Source organism: Schistocerca cancellata, chromosome 4 (assembly GCF_023864275.1).
Source record: "Schistocerca cancellata isolate TAMUIC-IGC-003103 chromosome 4, iqSchCanc2.1, whole genome shotgun sequence".
Classification (NCBI taxonomy): Eukaryota; Metazoa; Arthropoda; class Insecta; order Orthoptera; family Acrididae; genus Schistocerca; species Schistocerca cancellata.
The window spans coordinates 556,762,503-556,782,656 of NC_064629.1; the positions used below are offsets into that span (position 1 = coordinate 556,762,503).

Sequence of the window (20,154 nt, forward strand, 5' to 3'; positions counted from 1 at the left end):
ATTGTTCAGCTTCCTCCGCCGTTTTTATTGTTTGGTGACTTCAATGCCCATCATCCCCTTTGGGGCTTTCCTGCATCCTGTCAAAGGGGCTCACTCTTGGCGGATGTCTTCAACCATCTCAGTCTTGTCTGTCTCAATACTGGCGCCCCAACTTTCCTCTCGGACTCTACTCATACCTACTCCCACTTGGACCTCTCGATCTGTTCTACCACTCTCGCCCGTCGGTTCGAGTGGTATGTCCTTTCTGACACCTATTCGAGCGACCACTTCCCCTGTGTCATTCGTCTCCTGCACCACACCCCATCCCCACGTCCTTCGAGCTGGAACATACCGAAAGCTGACTGGGGACTTTACTCCTCCCTGGCGACCTTTCTGGACCACGATTTTCTCAGTTGTGACAGTCAGGTCGAATACCTCACGGCTGTTATCATCAATGCTGCCGAACGTTCCATTCCTCGTACTACCTCTTCTTCACGTCGCGTTTCCGTCCCCTGGTGGAATGAGGCTTGTAGAGACGCTATCCGTGCTCGACGACATGCTTTACGCACCTTTCGCCGCCATCCTACGTTGGCGAATTGTATTGGATACAAATGTCTCCGAGCGCATTGCCGTAGAGTCATCAAAGACAGCAAAAAAGCTTGTTGGGCCTCTTTCACCAGCTCCTTTAACAGTTTTACCGTATTTACTCGAATCTAAGCCGCACTTTTTTCCGGTTTTTGTAATCCAAAAAACCGCCTGCGGCTTAGAATCGAGTGCAAAGTAAGCAGAAGTTCTGAAAAATGTTGGTAGGTGCCGCCACAACTAACTTCTGCCGTCGAACATATGTAGCGATTCACATGCATGCTTTTCAGGCACAAAGATAAATACTGGCGCCAAAACCTCTGCGTCAGTAAATAAATAAATAAATAAAAAAAAAAAGAAACGGTGGAAGACGAAATTTTTTCTCCGCCCCGAGTTTCGACCACTGCATTTTCATACATTATCCAACGAAGTAAATACAAATTCCGTATTGTTCGTCTTCGAATGTAGGAACATTTCAATGTACTGTACTACGAAAATCCGACTGGCAAGACTGTTTGGGATGTTTGTCAATGTGGCCAACTCTACGTTCTCAATTTTTTCTACCTATGAGAAGAGATGGTTGCTAATAGGAACTTTTATGAATCGTGAATCACATGCAGTATTCTCTTCACCATAAGAATAATACGTATATAAACATTTTGCCATGCATTCTTTCGTGTTTGCTGCTATCTCATTTAAATCCTGTCTGCTTAATAAACTACGAAACTAGAGTGAGACAACAGCAAACGCCGAAGAATATACATATCATTTCATGTTTATATTCGTATTATTCTTGTGCCTAATAGTGATACAGTGAGAAATGAAGCACGTCAATTGACTAGATTTTTAAATCTAAGATGACTAATTTCTGTGCAGAATGTTATGTAGTAAAGAGACGTCTGCAAAGATTTTCAAACAAAGAAAAATTTTCGCTAAACTCTCGTTCAGAACATCTACTATCATACGCAGTCTATTATTTGGTTCTTGTTGATCATCGCCAAAGAAAGCAGCAGTGTTAGTAACAACAAATAGCAGTCTCTTGCCATTGTTTCGCTAATGAGACGATTCCTCTCTTTTTCTTTTTTTAATTGTAAGCGGCGGTAGCGCGCACAAAAGCAAGCCACGCCGCGACCGGCGACAGGCCGTAAACACTGATTATTATCAGAATGCCACAAACAGTGCATGACACAGTACAGTAATGCATTTTCAGCTTAGAGTGACGTAAACACCTATAACAAAGAGAACGGCACTTATCAGATCAAAGAAAAATAAGCAATCGATCCAAACCAGACAAAGCACGTGAAAAAGGAAGGGTACCCGTATAAATACGGACGGAGCGCCTGACGCATAGCAATGGCTACCTGGTAAAGCCTAACTGCTAAGCTTACTACGCGAACCAAACTACTGTAGCTGTATCGTCATTCATTCGACCTAAATTGTGTCTCATATTACAATGGACCAACTTTATTTCGATTTGGAGGTGCGGCCTAAAACTTTACTCTCCCCTTGAATTTCGAGTCTCATATTTTAGGTGCGGCTTAGATTCGGGAAAATTTTTTTTCCTTGATTTCGAGTCTCATTTTTCAGGTGCGGCTTAGATTCGAGTAAATACGGTACTCCCTCTTCTGTTGTCTGGGGTAGCCTGCACCAGCTGTCGGGCATTAAGGCCCACTCCTTGGTACCTGGCCTGACCTCAGGTAATGAGGTCCTTGTTGATCCTGTGGCTGTCTCCAACGCCTTCGGCCGGTTTTTCGCGGAGGTTTCAAGCTCCGCCCATTACCACCCTGCCTTCCTTCCCAGGAAAGAGGCAGAAGAGGCTCGGCGACCTTCCTTCCACTCGCTGAATCTGGAAACTTATAATGCCCCCTTTACTATGCGGGAACTCGAACGTGCGCTTGCACTGTCCCGGTCCTCTGCTCCGGGGCCAGATGCCATTCACGTTCAGATGCTGGCACACCTTTCTCCGGCGGGCAAAAGCTTCCTTCTTCGTACCTACGATCGCGTCTGGACCGAAGGTCAGGTCCCCATGCATTGGCGTGACGCCGTCGTTGTTCCTATAATCAAACCCGGGAAGGATAGACACCTTCCTTCTAGTTACCGCCCCATTTCTCTTACAAGCTGTGTCTGTAAGGTGATGGAGCGCATGGTTAATGCTCGGTTAATGTGGATTCTTGAATCTCGACGGCTACTTACCAATGTCCAATGCGGCTTTCGTCGCCGCCGCTCCGCTGACCACCTTGTGACCTTGTCGACATTCATCATGAACAACTTTTTGCGAAGGCGCCAAACGGTAGCCGTGTTCTTCGAATTGGAGAAGGCTTATGATACCTGTTGGAGAGGAGGTATCCTCCGCACTATGCACAGGTGGGGCCTACGCGGTCGCCTGCCCCTTTTTATTGATTCCTTTTTAACGGATCGAAAGTTTAGGGTACGTGTGGGTTCCGTATTGTCCGACGTCTTCCTCCAGGAGAACGGAGTGCCTCAGGGCTCCGTCTTGAGCGTAGCCCTTTTTGCCATCGCGATCAATCCAATTATGGATTGCATTCCACCTAATGTCTCAGGCTCTCTCTTTGTCAGTGACTTTGCGATCTACTGCAGTGCCCAGAGAACATGCCTCCTGGAGCGCTGCCTTCAGCGTTGTCTAGACAGCCTATACTCATGGAGTGTGGCAAATGGCTTCCGGTTCTCTGAAGAGAAGACGGTTTGTATCAACTTTTGGCGATATAAAGCATTCCTTCCGCCATCCTTACATCTCGGTCCCGTTGTTCTCCCATTTGTGGAAACAACTAAGTTTCTAGGGCTCACATTGGACAGGAAACTTTGTTGGTCTCCGCATGTCTCTTATTTGGCGGCCCGTTGTACACGTTCCCTTAATATCCTCAGAGTTCTTAGTGGTTCATCTTGGGGAGCGGATCGCACTGTCCTGCTTAGCTTGTATCGGTCCATAGTCCGATCGAAGCTGGATTATGGGAGCTTCGTCTGCTCGGCCATCCCTCTTATGCCGTCTCAACTCCATCCACCATCGGGGGTTACGTCTTGCGACCGGAGCCTTCTACACTAGTCCTGTCGAGAGTCTTTATGCTGAAGCTGCCGAATTACCATTGACCTACCGGTGCGACGTACTGCTGTGTCGGTATGCCTGCCGGCTGTTGTCAATGCTCGACCACCCCTCTTATCAGTCCTTCTTCGCCGATTCTCTCGACCGTCAGTACGGGTTGTATGTGTCTGCCCTGCTGCCCCCCGGAGTCCGCTTCCGTCGCCTGCTTCGACAATTGGATTTTGCCCTCCCTACCACCTTCAGAGAGGGTGAGAGCCCGACACCACCTTGGCTCCAGGCTCCGGTTCATATTTATCTCGACCTCAGCTCACTCCCGAAGGAGGGTACTCCGGCTGCAGTGTATTGCTCACGGTTTGTCGAACTTTGTGCTCGACTTGCCGGTCACACCTTTATTTACACCGATGGCTCCAAAACTGACGATGGTGTCGGCTGTGCCTTTGTCGTCGGGGCCGCCACCTTTAAATACTGGCTCCTCGACCAATGTTCCAGCTTTACGGCCGAGCTTTTTGCTCTCCATCAGGCCGTTCAGTATGCTCGCCGCCACCGCCATTCATCGTATGTACTCTGCTCTGACTCACTCAGTGCTCTTCAGAGCCTTGGAGCTCCCTATCCGGTCCATCCCTTGGTTCAACGGATCCAGCAGTCCCTCCATTCTTTCGTTGATAATGGTTCTCCTGTCAGCTTTCTGTGGGTTCCCGGACATGTAGGAGTGCCTGGGAATGAGGCTGCAGATGCTGAGTCCTCCTGCCTCGGCCAGCCTCCCATTGTGTCCCATCATCTGACGTTCGTGGGGTTGTTTGTAAGAGGCTTGTGTCGTTGTGGTGGGATGCTTGGTCATCCCTCCAAGGAAACAAGCTCCGGGCAGTAAAACCGCTCCCAACTGCTTGGACAACCTCCTCCCGACCATCTCGGCGAGAAGAGGTCCTTCTGACCAGGTTGCGGGTTGGGCATTGCCGGTTTAGCCACCGCTACCTGCTCTCTGGTGACCCAGCCCCGTAGTGCCCTTGTGGTCAAGCATTAACAGTGCGCCATGTTTTATTGTCGTGTCCCCGATTCACTCAATCTCGTGTTGTCCTGTCCCTGCCATCCACTTTACCGGATATTTTAGCTGATGACGCTCGAGCAGCTGCTCGTGTTCTGCGTTTTATAACTTTGACTGGCTTGTCCAAAGACATCTAACTTTTTTACTTATTTTATCTGCATCTTTGTCAGGACTTTCTGGTGTCGTCCCCCCCCCTCCCCCCCTCCCCTTGAGCTTTATTAGATTCCATGTGCTCTAACAACTGTGACTGGGCGCTAATGACCTCAGTAGTCGAGCGCCCTTAAACCCCACCAAAAAGAGAGAACGGCAGTGGCCCAAGGACACTTCCATGTGGCACACCATTCTGGATCATCCCCATGTGTGAATAGCATTTATTTCTCTCCTTGTCTGTTATTTTTACTTTTTGTTATCAGTTCATTAAGTAGGATTTAATAGATTCAATGCATTGCCTCTCACAACATAGAATTTTATTTTTCAGGGAGAATGGTGTGATTAACTTGGTCTAAAGCTTTTGATAGATTACATAATACTCCAATTATTGATTTCTCACTGTGAAGTGTTTGTTTTGCTGAGGTAGTAGACTTATTACTTTTTAAATCCTTGTTGGCTTCTGTCTGTGATGCACTGTGATGTGAAAAAGCTTAGTAATATATTATACAGAATGCGTTCAAAGATTTTAGATATTACTGGTGTAATACTAACAGGTCTGTAGTTTACAGATTCTGTAATGTCACCTTTTTCGTACTGTGGTAGCACCCCAGCAGTTTTTAAACTATCTGTATACAATCTTTCCATGAGTGCTTCCTTAATCATTTTGCTCAAGTGTCTGATGATGAATTTGGATGAAAATTCAGTAATCTTATTTGAGATACTGCAGATGTCCTGAGTCTTTGCTATACAGAGTTTCATAGTGGATGTCTTTTCTCTATTAAAGAATTCAGAACACTTGTTGTTGTTGAGGTTGAGGTTGATGTATCCTGTGCTGGGTTTTTCCACACATTTATGTAGTAGTCATAAAATGCATTGGCTATAGTTTCTGGGTTTCTCTGTAGTTAATTTTCCCATCTGATTTCTTTGGGGCTATGATTTTTATATGTTGCTTTTCCTGTTTCTGAATTTATGGTCATCTACACTGTTTTTGTGCTGTTGTCAGAGTTTGTAATGTCCTGTTCAACATCCATTTTCTTTGCATATTTTGTTACTTTGTTAGATTTTTTTACATTCCTTATAGTACCAGTTTAGATTTAAGTCGTTTATATTTAATTGTTCTGTGCAGTGCTTTAAGCCTTCTGCTTGAAACAATGATGCCCTTTGTAATCCATTTGCTCTTTCTGTATTTGTTATGCATCCATTTTTGATAGGAAATTCCTATTTAATATATTCGCAATATTTGGTTATGAAGAACCCAAAACTGTATGCACTCCCATTGTCACCTTGAATTTCATTCCAGAGTTCTTTAGCCAGATTATGACTGAAGGTACTTATGATGTTCTCTCTCTAATTAAAGACCACTACATTAAGACTGGAGTAGCCACCTCACTCAGTGGTGTACAGGTAAAGTGAAATTTTCAGTACCGGGTTTTGGAACTACGTGTGGGTGCATGGTATCATGGACTTTGTTTGAGCTATGATTACGAAGGATATTGTTTCCTTTGTTTTTTCATTATTATTTTGTTTTGGTAACCCTACATTATTAGAATTGTCATACATATAGTTTGCCCCACTCAAAACCCTCTAATTTCTGTGGTTGTCACATTAGTTTCATTGTGTTTCTGCAATTAAATATTTTTTGTATTGTTTGTGCCTGTAATAAGTGAAATCATGGTACATTAATCCAAATTGATGAGAGTTCTCAACCATCGACCAGTACTCAAAAGCAGTCAAATGAGTATTTTGTTAGCAGCCTTTTTCATGTATGAATTACAATTCCTTGTAACATTTCCAACAAAGCTTAGTTTGGTACTACGCTTCCCCACTGCTAGATTGACTTGATTGTTCCACTTTCAATTGCCCAGGACAGATACTCATAGAGTCTTGACAGTTGTGACTGATTCCAGTGTCTAACTGCCAATTTCGTAGTAAAGTGATGTGGGATATTTTTGTCTATTTATGTGCAGTTCATTACATTTATGTATGTTGATGGTTGTCTGCAAATCTTTACATAATATGCTAATTACCTGTAAGTTTTTATGAATTTATAGTAATTTACAGATTCAGGCAATGAAAGTGTGTGGTGCCACCCGTGTGCTATAACCCATTGATGTAACTGTGTTGTGTTGTATGATGTCATGGTAGTGTGGCATATTTGAAATGGATCACATTTTCGGAGGGCGTGTTGGTGTATGCAGTGGCACTCTCTAGTGTGCGATGTTTATGTTTCTAAATTGTTTTTGAGTCCTGGTAGTGATTCATTGTACATCTTGAGTACTGTTTGTGAGAATAGTATTGGAAGAGTTGGTGGTGGTTTATTAGTGAACTGTTTTGATGTTGGTACTTAACGGGTGATAGATTCATTTTTAGATTAGATTAGATTTACTTTCATTCCAATTGGTCCATAGTGAGGAGGTCCTCCAGGATGTGGAACGTGTCAGAAAAACAACAATACATGACAAATATTTACAACTAAAACAAATAAGCTAATGTACCATTCCACAGGTCTCAAGTGGAATGATCATCATTTTTTAATGAACACTATATGAAAGAGTCATTTTACAAATACTGATCCACTGAATTTAAAATAAAAAAGGTTTTTATTTATTTATAAGGTAATAAACATGTAATACAACTACTATAATACTTATTTACAATGAACACATTACTGCACTGAAATTGTGCAGAAGTTATATTGTACTTATATACAAATCAGTTGGTTTTACTGAGAAATTCATCAATGGAGTAGAAGGAGTTGGCCAGCAATAAATCCTTTAGGCTTCTCTTAAACTGAATTTCATTGGTTGTTAAGCTTTTTATGGCTGCTGGCAAGTTATTGAAAATGTGTGTTCCTGAATAATGCACACCTTTTTGTACAAGACTAAGTGACTTTAAATCCTTGTGAAGATTATTCTTATTTCTAGTATTGATTCCATGAATTGAGCTGTTGGTTTGAAAAAGTGATATATTTTTAATGACAAATTTCATTAAGGAATAAATATATTGGGAAGCAGTAGTTAGTATCCCTAGTTCCCTAAACAGGCTTCTGTAGGATCTTCTTGAGTTCACACCACATATAACTCTTACTGCACGTTTTTGTGCCCGGAAAACTTTAGCTTGGCTTGATGAATTACCCCCAAAAATAATCCCATATGACATTATGGAATGCAAGTAAGTATAGTATGCCAGCGTTTTCATTTTTATATCCCCTATGTCTGACAAAATTCGCATTGCAAACAGAGATTTGTTAAGACGCTTCAGCAGTTCTGTGGTGTGCTCCTCCCAGTTGAATTTATTATCAAGCTGTAATCCCAAGAATTTAACACTGTCCAACATATTCTCGTGGGACAATCCTTACAAGTTCTGAACTGCATGTAGTGTGTTTTTTCAAAGTTTAGTGACAAAGAGAAAGCTTTTGACAATGTTGACTGGAATACTCTCTTTCAAATTCTAAAGGTGGCAGGGGTAAAATACAGGGAGCGAAAGGCTATTTACAATTTGTACAGAAACCAGATGGCAGTTATAAGAGTCGAGGGATATGAAAGGGAAGCAGTGGTTGGGAAGGGAGTAAGACAGGGTTGTAGCCTCTCCCCGATGTTATTCAATCTGTATATTGAGCAAGCAGTAAAGGAAACAAAAGAAAAATTCGGAGTAGGTATTAGATTAGGAAATGAGACACTTAAAGTAGTAAAGGAGTTTTGCTATTTGGGGAGCAAAATAACTGATGATGGTCGAAGTAGAGAGGATATAAAATGTAGACTGGCAATGGCAAGGAAAGCGTTTCTGAAGAAGAGAAATTTGTTAACATCGAGTATAGATTTAAGTGTCAGGAAGTCATTTCTGAAAGTATTTGTATGGAGTGTAGCCATGTATGGATGTGAAACATGGACGGTAAATAGTTTGGACAAGAAGAGAATAGAAGCTTTCGAAATGTGGTGCTACAGAAGAATGCTGAAGATTAGATGGGTAGATCACATAACTAATGAGGAAGTATTGAATATGATTGGGGAGAAGAGAAGTTTGTGGCACAACTTGACCAGAAGAAGGGATCGGTTGGTAGGTCATGTTCTGAGGCATCAAGGGATCACCAATTTAGTATTGGAGGGCAGCGTGGAGGGTAATAATCGTAGGGGGAGACCAAGAGACGAATACACTAAGCAGATTCAGAAGGATGTAGGTTGCAGTAGGTACTGAGAGATGAAGAAGCTTGCACAGGATAGAGTAGCATGGAGAGCTGCATCAAACCAGTCTCAGGACTGAAGACCACAACAACAACAGTGACAAAGAATTGGCTAGGAACCAGTGATTAATGTCCACAAATATTTTATTGGCTGATCTTTCTAAGACTACACTTTATTTGCTATTTATTGCAATGTTTGTATCATCGGCAAACAAAACGAACTTGGCATCAGGTAATGTTACTGATGAAAGGTCATTGATATACACAAGAAAAAGTAAGGGTCCCAAAATGGATCCTTGTTGGACCCCACATGTAATTAGTTCCCAGTTGGATGATGCCTGATAGCTTGATACATGTCTCTTTCCTAATAACACCCTTTGTTTCCTGCCAGAGATATAAGATTTGAACCATTTTGCAGCATTTCCTGTTACACTATAATATTCTAATTTACTTAAAAGGATATTGTGATTTACACAGTCAAATGCCTTTGACAGATCACAAAATATACCAGTTGCTTGCAATTTTTTGTCTAATGAATTAAGCACATTTTCACTGTAAGTGTAGATAGCCTTCTCAATATCAGAGTGTTTAAGTTATTAGCACAGTGTGTTGTTTATGGTTGGAGATTTAATTTTGTATTTCAGTTTTTGTTGGTTTTAGTTTTTTTCTAATTGTGTTTTTGTTGATTTTTGATTAGTTTCATGTTATTTCTTCAATTAAATATGTTCTATATAGCTCATGTGTTTTCACATGTGTAGTGAATGACATGAATGCCATATTGTATAAACTTGAAACGGGGAAGTTCACCATCCTGATGATGTCATGGGTCAAAGCTAACAGGTGGTACTATAATCTTTGCATCTCCCTGTAAACAAATGTATTGTCTGCAAATAGCCCCGTACACTTATAGATGTTATTGATGAGGTCATTTACATACCTTGTGAACGGTATTGTTTCTATGAAACCTCATTGAATTTTGCTCTACAGTGCTTTAACTTCTAACAGTTGTCTTGCATCTCAAGTAATTGTTTTGGAAGTATGTTTACATTTCAGTGCCATCATGAGCAACTAGTGCCTGGATAGACAACGTTGATCAGTTACCTTCCATCTCTTAAAGATATCTAGCATATGACTTACAATCCACTTGGGTTTTCATTATAAATCCTTTACATTGTAATTTTCCTCAGGGCTGAATGTTTTTAATCATATTGTTATTGCACAATTAGGAGAAGTATCTTCCTATGTTTCTTAAAATTTTATTCAATAGCAGGTTAACTGGTGCTATAATACAGTGTTTTCCAAAGTGATGCCTGCAACACCTAAAAATTGAAATGTTTTGTAATAAAATGGAACTCGCAGATGTTATGCAAGAAGTATCTTCTCAGTTACTAAAAAGAACGCAGTTAGAAATTATATCTATGTTTGTAAATTTATCTGTTTTCCTACTTTACTAAGTTTCTGCCCTGAAGCTGGTCAACCATTATAGAGGACTACTTCAAGTGTGTGTGTGTGTGTGTGTGTGTGTGTGTGTGTGTGTGTGTGTGTGTGTGTGAGAGAGAGAGAGAGAGAGAGAGAGAGAGAGAGAGAGAGAGAGAGAGAGAGAGATTCCTTCTTTGTAACTGCACTTTTTAAAAAGCAGTGGTACATTAACTGCACACCACCTCAGAATTTCATGGATATCATCTTCAAGTGGTGGGAAGCTCCAACCAATTTTTTTAAATGTTAGTCATTCCTTTGTAGACCTCCCCCCACTCCCAGTTTCTTAAAAAATGAGAAACCTGTCTCAAAATATGTCTCTAGACCTGCTACTGTGAGTAACTCTAGACTCAAATTTTGTGTAGTTAGTGTAAAACTGTCTTGGAAGATAGATTCCAACAGAGAAATAAGTGTCGCTTTGATTTAATCAATTTTTGAAAAAAATTAAAAATAGCAAAATGATACACACACAACATTGATTTTTAACTGCTTCCTTTCAGCAAAGGTAATAACAACTCTGAAGTAATAATATTGCTCTGCAGTCTTATTATTGTTGAAGCAAAAAATTTCTAGGTCTTTAATTTTCCGCCAGCCAGAGTGGCCGAGTGGCTCTAGGCTCTAGGCACTTCAGTCTGGAACCGCGCGACCGCTACGGTCGCAGGTTCGAATCCTGCCTCAGGCATGGATGTGTGTGATGTCCTTAGGTTAGTTAGGTTGAAGTAGTTCTAAGGGACTGATGACCTGAGATGTTAAGTCCCATAGTGTTCAGAGCCACTTTTTTTAAAAATTTTCCATGAGTGCTCAGTTAAAAATAAAAATAAAGTAAAATAAAATACAATAAAATTTGGGGACTTGTTTTATTGTTAAGCAATGAAGAGAAACTACACTCAATGTTCTTTCTTCCTCAGCAACAAAATCATGTGATTAGATGAGTAAACCCTGGTTTAACTGCTCCTCAGCTTCAAGTTTTCATTGCCACTATACGTATTATCATGCACATTTTCTTTGTCAATTTAAGTTGAGTGGGATTTAAGTATGACTGATCACACACACCTCCAGCCTCAACAAATGGTGTTAGGCACGTTTTTCCCCTTCGTGGAAAAATGTTTTCAAAGAAATTGAAGTTTGTAGCTCTTGGTTGCATTTGCCCTGTGAGTATGAAGAGTTGTCTAAAAAGGCATTGAAACATTTGATGCCTTTCCCTACCACTTACATGAACAGAACTTTTTCCTCCTTGTAGTGTTAAAACCTCAAAACAAAACTTCCTTAATGTGGAACTGGACCTAAGATTGATGTTTTCAGTGGAATTTGGAAAAACACAAAGAATTTCATTCCTCACATTAGTGGCCCCACATTTGGGAACATTGTTTATCAAGTGAATTTCCTTAAAAGAAAGACATTGATTTTCAGTTACTATATTTACTATTCCATTGAAATTTCGTTCGCTATGCAACACTCGTGTGCCTTTAGAATAAATTACTTGTTGCATTAATTTTCATGATTATTTTATTGATGGTCATTCTAATTATTACATGTTTTTATACCACGAAACATTTAATATAGTATTGCGAGGGGGTCTGCAGATCACTTTCCAAATAAACAGGGGGTCCATGTTACCGGAAAGTGAGAGAACCATTGCTATAGTAGCATTGCAGTCTCTGAATCCTGTCACCATCTTTAATAAATTAAGTGCTTTGAATGTTTTTGTTGCCTGCAACTGTAATATGTTGACAGCTTAGTAACAGTTTTTAAAAAAAATACTTGTAGTTCAATTTCGTAGTGCTGTGTGTGCCCTTATCTTTGTCTCCCATTCATGTATGCGTATGTCAGTCCATAGGCAATATTTGAAATTTCCCCCTATTACTGTAGCATGGTCAGGAAATTTACACAATATTTTCTAGGCTTCCTATGAAGTATTCCACAACTTATATGCTTAACCCTTGCAATACCAAAATACCAAGGATGAGGGGGGGGGGGGGGGTACTTAATGCCTATGTTTTGAAATTACTGTCATCTAGTCATGTATCTTGTATTTCAAAATTTTGAAGAAGTATTTGTTTTTAGTGATTTATTATACCAGATTCTGTAATTGTTTCGAATTTGTCAGTGAAACATAGTCCAATAATTTTAAGTCTTAGTTGTGAGTCTGACATTTCGCAACAAATGTCATAGTCATATTTTCAGATTCAGGACCCTTATTACACATCTGTTATCTTTACAAAGTATGTTATGAATAAAACTCAGTGACAGTTCACAAAATCTTTATTTCTTAAAAAAATAATTGTGGTGGTCATAATAGTTCCATTTCTCTTTGTGTACACTTTACGGAAAAAAATGCTGGTATTGCTGAGATTGTACTAAAATATATTTTCAGGTTCTGGACCCTACTTATATACCTATTTAAAAAGGATGCTGTTAATAAAAGTTAACAACAGTTAATGAAAATTGTTTATTTTTAGTTTTTTAGCGTGGTGGGCATAAATTACACCCCCTCCCCCCACCTTCTCCCCTTGGTAGTATGCATTACAGAAAACGTGGTGGTATTGCTAGGGTTAAAATGAGTCGGTCATATGAATATCCAGTAATCGTTTTTAGCCCACCTTTGACTCTTTTATCTTCATCCAGAATATCTCATATACTAACTCTTTATTTGAGTAACTGTTACTGAGTCTTTAATTGCAATAAATGTGCTTTATTGATGGTGGCAATCAAAGCAAAAATAATGTTGTTGATCAGAGGCTTTTGTTTTGACCATAATGGAGGTGCAGACCTCACCAAGGTGCATCTCAACATCTTGGAGAGTGGCTTGGAATTTGGAGGAGGAGCATGTGAATTTCTACATTTACGTATATACTGTGCAGATCAATATTGGTATGTAGCGGAAGGTGTTCTTCATTGTACCAAATATTAAGGTTTCTTCATGTTTCATTATCAGATAGAACAAGATAGGACATGGGAAAAGAACATTACTTGTACGTATCTGTGTGAGCTGCTATTACTTGAATATTTATGTTCGTTATCTGTTCAGAATATAAAAAGCTGAAGAACATTCATAGTTTCCATTCAGAAAGGTGGTTCTAGAATTTGTTTGGGCAGGTGACTGCGAGGCATGTTGTGTCTTCCTTAAAGAGCCTGTAATGATTTTCAGCATTTTTATTGCACTCTGCCTCCAGTGAAACAAGTGTGAGCTAATTATGTTCCTCATTGTGATAGCATTGAGACTACACTTGCATATTTATTGGAGGTGAAATTTATTCTTTCCACAGCCACCATATTCAAATCCCTTCTCATGGAATGATTGTGGAATTGAAAAAAGAAGTCCATCAGTTGAAGGAAGTGGTGAAAATTCTGATTTTGCATATCATAAAGATTCTATCATAGATTCTGTACCAGGATGTGCAGCTTCCAAGAGTTAAGAATATCATCTTCCATTTGGCCCATTAATGGTTGCAGGGGAATTGGCCTTCTAGCTACCTTCAGACTTGAGTTGTTAGAAGTAAATTGTGTGACATTGGGGGGGGGGGGGGGGATATGCCTTGGGAGTCTTTTTTTGGGAGGGGGGGAGGGGAGTGATGCAGTTGTGGCTGTCCGATTGAGCACTAACACCAACAGCAGCTGTTTAGTTACAAGATGATGTAAAATTGAAAGTAATTAGGGTAGAGACAAGACATAATGTAAAGTGTGCAATGCAGTACAATATAAAGTGAATATAAAGACCTTCGAATCAAATAGAAATAAACACATTTTGCACTGGAAAGACGTACATATTAAATCACTTAAGTTTACAAGAAAAAAAAAATCAACGATGTTGCATAAGACAAATTATGTTTTCAGTACCACAATTTGGCAAATCAGAATTGATTTATACAGACGTTATTTGTGAATGAATTGCTCACGCACTTGTTTTCATACCTAGAAACCTTTAATGACCACCGAGCAAGGTGGCGCAGTGGTTAGCACACTGGACTTGCTTTCAGGAGGACGACGGTTCAGTCCCACGTCCACCATCTGTGATTTCCCTAAATCGCTCTAGGCAAATGCCGGGATGGTTCCTTTGAAAGGGCATGGCTGACTTCCTTCCCCGTCCTCCGCTAATCTGATGAGACCGATTACCTGTCAGTTTGGTCTCCCCCCCCCCCCCCCCCCCCCCCTCCCCCAAACAGCCCAACCCTTTAAGGACCAAGAAACGTGTTTGAGTCATAAAAGTAGCAGCAGATTCAGATCTGAGGGAACCATTATAATCTTCAAAATTCCACGGATTCTTTTGCTTCTCTTCCTTCTGTGAATTAATAACTTCTCTCTTTGTTACATGAACTAAAGTAGCTTTACCTGTTAAGTAAAAGAAGGAATTGGTTGATGGGACCTATACCAAGGCAGCTCGTGGTCTCGCGGTAGCGTTCTCGCTTCCCGAGCACGGGGTCCCGGGTTTGATTCCCGGCGGGGTCAGGTATTTTCACCTGCCTCGAGATGACTGGGTGTTTGTGTTGTCCTCATCATTTCATCATCATCCAGGAAAGTGGCGAAATTGGACTGTGCAAAGGTTGGGAAATTGTACGGGCGCTGATAACCACGCAGTTGAGCGCCCCACAAACCAAACATCATCATCATCATCATCATCATCATCACCAAGGCAGCAAGCAGTCAGCTTGGCAATGATCTGGGTAGGGGAGAACTTAATGCTGCGAAGTGTGCTGCATGCAGTGTGGAGTAGTGGTTAGTGTTGTTGACTGGTGTGCTGAAGGAGAAGTTACTTGAAGTTCCCTATGTTTGTAATGTTTACATATTCTGGAATATTTGATATCTGTATAAATAGCAGCTCCCTCCATCCAGGAGGCAGTTCTGTAGTCTGTACATTGGTATCTGTGATAAACGTGCTTTCAGTGCTTAATGTTGTAATTCATTGATGACCGTGCTTTCAGATTTTGACTTGATTGTGGTTACGACTTGACAACGTTTGGTGGAGTAACCGTGTACTTCAAAACATCTACATCACTGTGGCTCCAATTAAGCACCATAAGAGCTATCGCTTACTCGAATACAGGCTGTACATCAATCCTAACGTCTGTGTATTCAGGAGATAAATAGATTCTGAAACAGCATGTGGTCAGCTACACGTCAGGCATCCATAATTATTTTCAGTAGAGGTCAGTCAGAACTCAATGAAATGGCTCAAAGGATGTGATGGAGTCACCAGATACAACAGGTATGATGACATAAAGTGTTTGGCAATTGTGTGCTCTTACTTGCATGGCACAGTTCAGCAGTGATCTGAGAACAATGAAGAGAAACTCAATAAATACCAGGCCAAACTAAAGAAAATATTTGGTGACAATTGAGATCAAGTCCACTTTGTGGAAGAATGAGTGAAGAGCAGAGCGAGGAAATGGGCCAGGCAGAGTGGCTGCATTGTTCGAGGTGCCATGTCACGGATTGTGCGGCCCCTCCCACCGTCTGTTTGAGTTCTCGCTTGGGCATGGGTGTGTGTGTTGTTCTTAGCATACGTTATTTTAAGTAGTGTGTAAGTCTAGGGACTGATGAGCTTAGCAGTTTGGTCCCTGAGGAATTCACACATATTTGTGAGAAAATGGCACAGTCCTATGTGGTCTGTTCAAAAAATTCTGGCACATTCGTTATTTCGTGCGATTGGTGTGTTGGGGCGAAATGTGGTTAACATCCCTGCACACATCTGTGTTTAATGTGTAACTGTCAGAAGTTTCAGTGTTGTGTATCTGTTAGTTATTGTTCAGTGCTGTATTGAGTAGAATGTTGTGTTGCACAGTTTGCAATTTTCAAGAGGGCAGAGTTAGAAGAGCAACATATTTGCATTCAACTGTGTGTGAAACTCAAGAAAATTTTTACAGAGAGACACCAGATGATGCAGAAAGCCTCCGGTGATGAGTGTTTAAACCATACTTGGTGCTACAAATGGTTCAGATAGTTTAAAAGTGGTCAGACGGAAGTTAAAGATGATCATCATTCAGGACACCCTTTAATGTCTACCGATGACTCTCCTGTCAGGAATGTTAATCAGATTGTACCTGCCAATCAGAGACTGACTGTCCGAGAAATTACATAAGAATGTAACATTTCAGTTGGATCATGTCATGAAATTGTGATGCAGCATCTTGGAATGCTTAGTATTGCTGCCAAGTTCATCCCATGGCTCATGAGTGAAGATCAGAAAGACCTTCGCCTCATAATCTGTGAAGAGCTTTTGGACCAAACAAATGAGAATGAGATGTTTCTTAAGACAATCATAGCTTGCGATGAGACGTGGGTCTATTTTTATGATATTGAGACCAAGGTTCAATCTTCACAATGGATTGGGAATGGTTCTCAAATACCAAAGAAAACTTGTCAAGTCAGGTCAGCTGTCAGAGCCATGCTGATAGTTTTCTGTGACTTTGAAAGATCAATTCATCATGAATTCGTACCACAGGGACAAACTGTTAATGGATGGTACTATTGGGACGTGTTGCGATGCCTGCAAGAAAATGTGATAAGAAAATGTCTGAAATGTGGCGAGACAATGCATGGCTCTTGCACATGCACATGCGCACATTCATCCCTGTTGGTGTGTGACTATTGGGGGGGGGGGGGGGGGACACTGTGCTACCTCATGTTTTGTACACTCTGGATCTGGCCCCTGCAGACCTTTTTTTTTTATTTCCAAAGTTGAAAATCCTGTTGAAAGGATGAAGATTTGCAATGATAGATGAGATAAAAGAAAACTTGCAGACAGTGCTTCACGTGATCAAGCAAGAGGTGTACCAAGACTGCTTCTGGAAGTGGAAACGGCATTGGGAGCAGTGTATCAATTGTGGAGGGGAGTATTTCGAAGGAGACCATGCATAATAGGTAAAAGGTAAGACAAAGTTCCACAATTTTTGGAACAGACCTTGTACATACAGAATGTTTTGGCCTTATGCCGCATTGGGAATCTAAATATGACAGAACTGAAAAGATCTCGGATTTGGTGAAAGGAGTTCAAGTGGTGCCAGCACCTTGAGGAAATGCAACAGAAAAGAGCTGTATGAAAGAGGTATGACTGACTGCCAAATGTGGTTTCTGTGGCGGTTATGGAAGACCATCAGTGACCTTGCCTCTCTCAGATGCCAGGCAGTAACAGCAGAGGTACAGCAGTTTGTGACAGCCAGAAATGTTGAACCAAGTACATCTACATCTCTATCCATATTCTGCAAGCCACTGTATGGTACATGGCAGAGGGTGTCATGTACCACTACTAGTTATTTTCTTTCACGTACCATTTGCAAATAGGCAAATTGAGTGAGGAAAAAAATGTCTATAATCCTCCATACAAGCTCTAATTTCTGGCATCTTATCTTTGTGGTTCTTATGCAAATGTATGTTGGTGGCAGTAGAATTGTTCTGCAGTTGGCCTAAATTTCCACATTAGTGCTTTGCTAAAATAGCATTGTCTTCTCTCCAGGGAGTCCCATTTGGGTTTGCAAACCCCCTCAGTAATACTTGCATGCTACCAGTAATAAGTTTAGCTGAATTGTCTTCCTTTAATCCAACCTAGTGAGAATCCTAAACACTCAAACAGCACTACGGAATGGGTCACACTAGTGTTCTATACACCATCTCCTTTATGAATTAGCTACACTTTCCCAAAAATTCTCCCAATAGAATGAAGTTGAGCATATGCCTTCCCATCTACCAGCCTGATATGCTTGTTACATTTCATATTGCTTTGCTATGTTACACCTAGATATTTAATCCATGTGACTGTCAGGTAGCACCCTATTATTGCTATATCTGAACATTACAGGATTGTTTTTCCTACTCATCTGCATTAACTTATATTTTTCTACATTTAGTGCAATCTGCCATTCACACACATGAGATAGCAGCTATGAATGGTGGCCCCATCCATCAGGAGGTAATAGAGAATGTCGAACAACAGGTGTATCAATCTTAAGCATCAATCTTCACCACTAGTCAGATGTGCCATGAAGAATACACTTGACTGACACGGAGTTATGCAGCAGCTGGCAAGTGATAACGCAGCATCCAGCCAATGCAGTTACAACCAACTCCTCCAACAAATGTAATGCCCTGCAAGTGAACAGACATTTGGAGGGCAGAGTATAACATGCTGGTATGTTTATACTGAGGGTGCCCAGAATCTGTTGTACGGTGCTGCAGATAAAGAAAACGCATGCTCAATGGCTATTACCCTACCAGACGACCGTCACAACAGTTCCATTCAAGCCAGTCAACGGCAGGCAGTTATACTTGATCTGTCTGAAGATGCCCATCGCTGTAACCTGGACGAGGTCACTCTTCAACATGTCGTATCAGTTTCCTGTCACTGTACAGAGGTACCAGCCTTTCACCTAGCTGCCAAATTCAGGAAAACTAAGCAAGTTGGCCACCAATGGAGGTGATGCTGCCACATATGCAAATCCTCTGACGACGATAGTTAGCAAGATGACAGTAAATCTATTAATGTCGTCATTGACGACCAACCTGTCTGAGTGCAAGAAGCTTCCTTTTCTACAATATAAAATGCTTATTGTCAATAACTAAAGTATACAAGTTCTGGGATATGGAAACGATTGTGCTGAAAATCGCAAATGGGATGTACATTCAGCAGACAGGAAGATGTATTGCAAGAGTAACGATCAATGACAGAACGCAGCCCTTAGAATTTGTCATTTTAAAGGAAATGTAATCATAATGTTATTCTTGGGTGGGACCTCTTACAGGAAAATCAGAGCTCCATTGACAAAGTTATTGAACTAACACATGTAACAAAGATTGCTCTTTGTGGTAGCTGTTGAAGACATTATTATCCTGCCGACATCAATGAGACAAGTTCTACTCATTAACGTAGTTAAGCTATCAAGCTTTTGAAACTTCCTGGCAGACTAAAACTGTGTGCGAGACTGAGACTCGAACATAAGACTTTTGCCTTTTGCAGGCAAGTGCTCTATTAACTGAGCTTCTGAAGCCCAGCTCACAACCCATTATCACTACTTTACTCTGCCGGTACATCATCTCTTACATTCCAGACTTCACAGAATTCCTTCTGCATAACTTGCAGGACTAGCACTCCAAATTACACACAAGAACTTCTGTGAAGTTTGGAATGCACAAGATGAGGCACTGGTGGAAGGGAAACAAACAGTGATGAGGAGTTGCGAGTTGTACTCGTGTAGTTCAGATGCTAGAGCACTAGGTTCCAAATTCGAGTCTGTGTCTGGCACACAGTTGTAATCTGCCAGTAAGTTTCACATTAGCTCTCACTCTGCTGCAGAGTGAAAAATTCATTCTGTGTAGATTTCACTAATTTTAAAAAGCTACTTGGGCTCAAAAAATAAATCTACGTAGCAGCAATGATCTTTAACATTACATTCAAGGAGAACTTTGGATCACTGATTGTCACAAGCAGCCACAACTCATCCTTAGAAGAATGTGTAGCAACAGCCAAACCAATCTGTAATTGGCAAATCAGCGCCATCGTCAGAGACTCATGCTCTGCTGCTACTACTACAGACAATGCAATGGAGGATGCTGCTACCAGACTGCCAATAGGATCTGGCCTAACTGAGAAACAATGTTGCCACATGTTAGCTGTTCTGCACCAATTGTCGGGTGCCTTCATATTAGGAGTGAAGAAGAGACAGACCGAACGGCCCTTGGTAAAACATGGTACAACAC

The 20,154-nt window shown here is 41.0% G+C and overlaps 1 protein-coding gene across 4 annotated transcripts in view; it reads left to right on the plus strand.

The window, feature by feature from the left end:
* Positions 1–20,154, plus strand: part of LOC126183241 (dual specificity protein phosphatase CDC14AB-like) — a 212,138-nt gene that overhangs the window by 12,790 nt on the left and 179,194 nt on the right. The gene's annotated exons all lie outside the window — the stretch shown is intronic.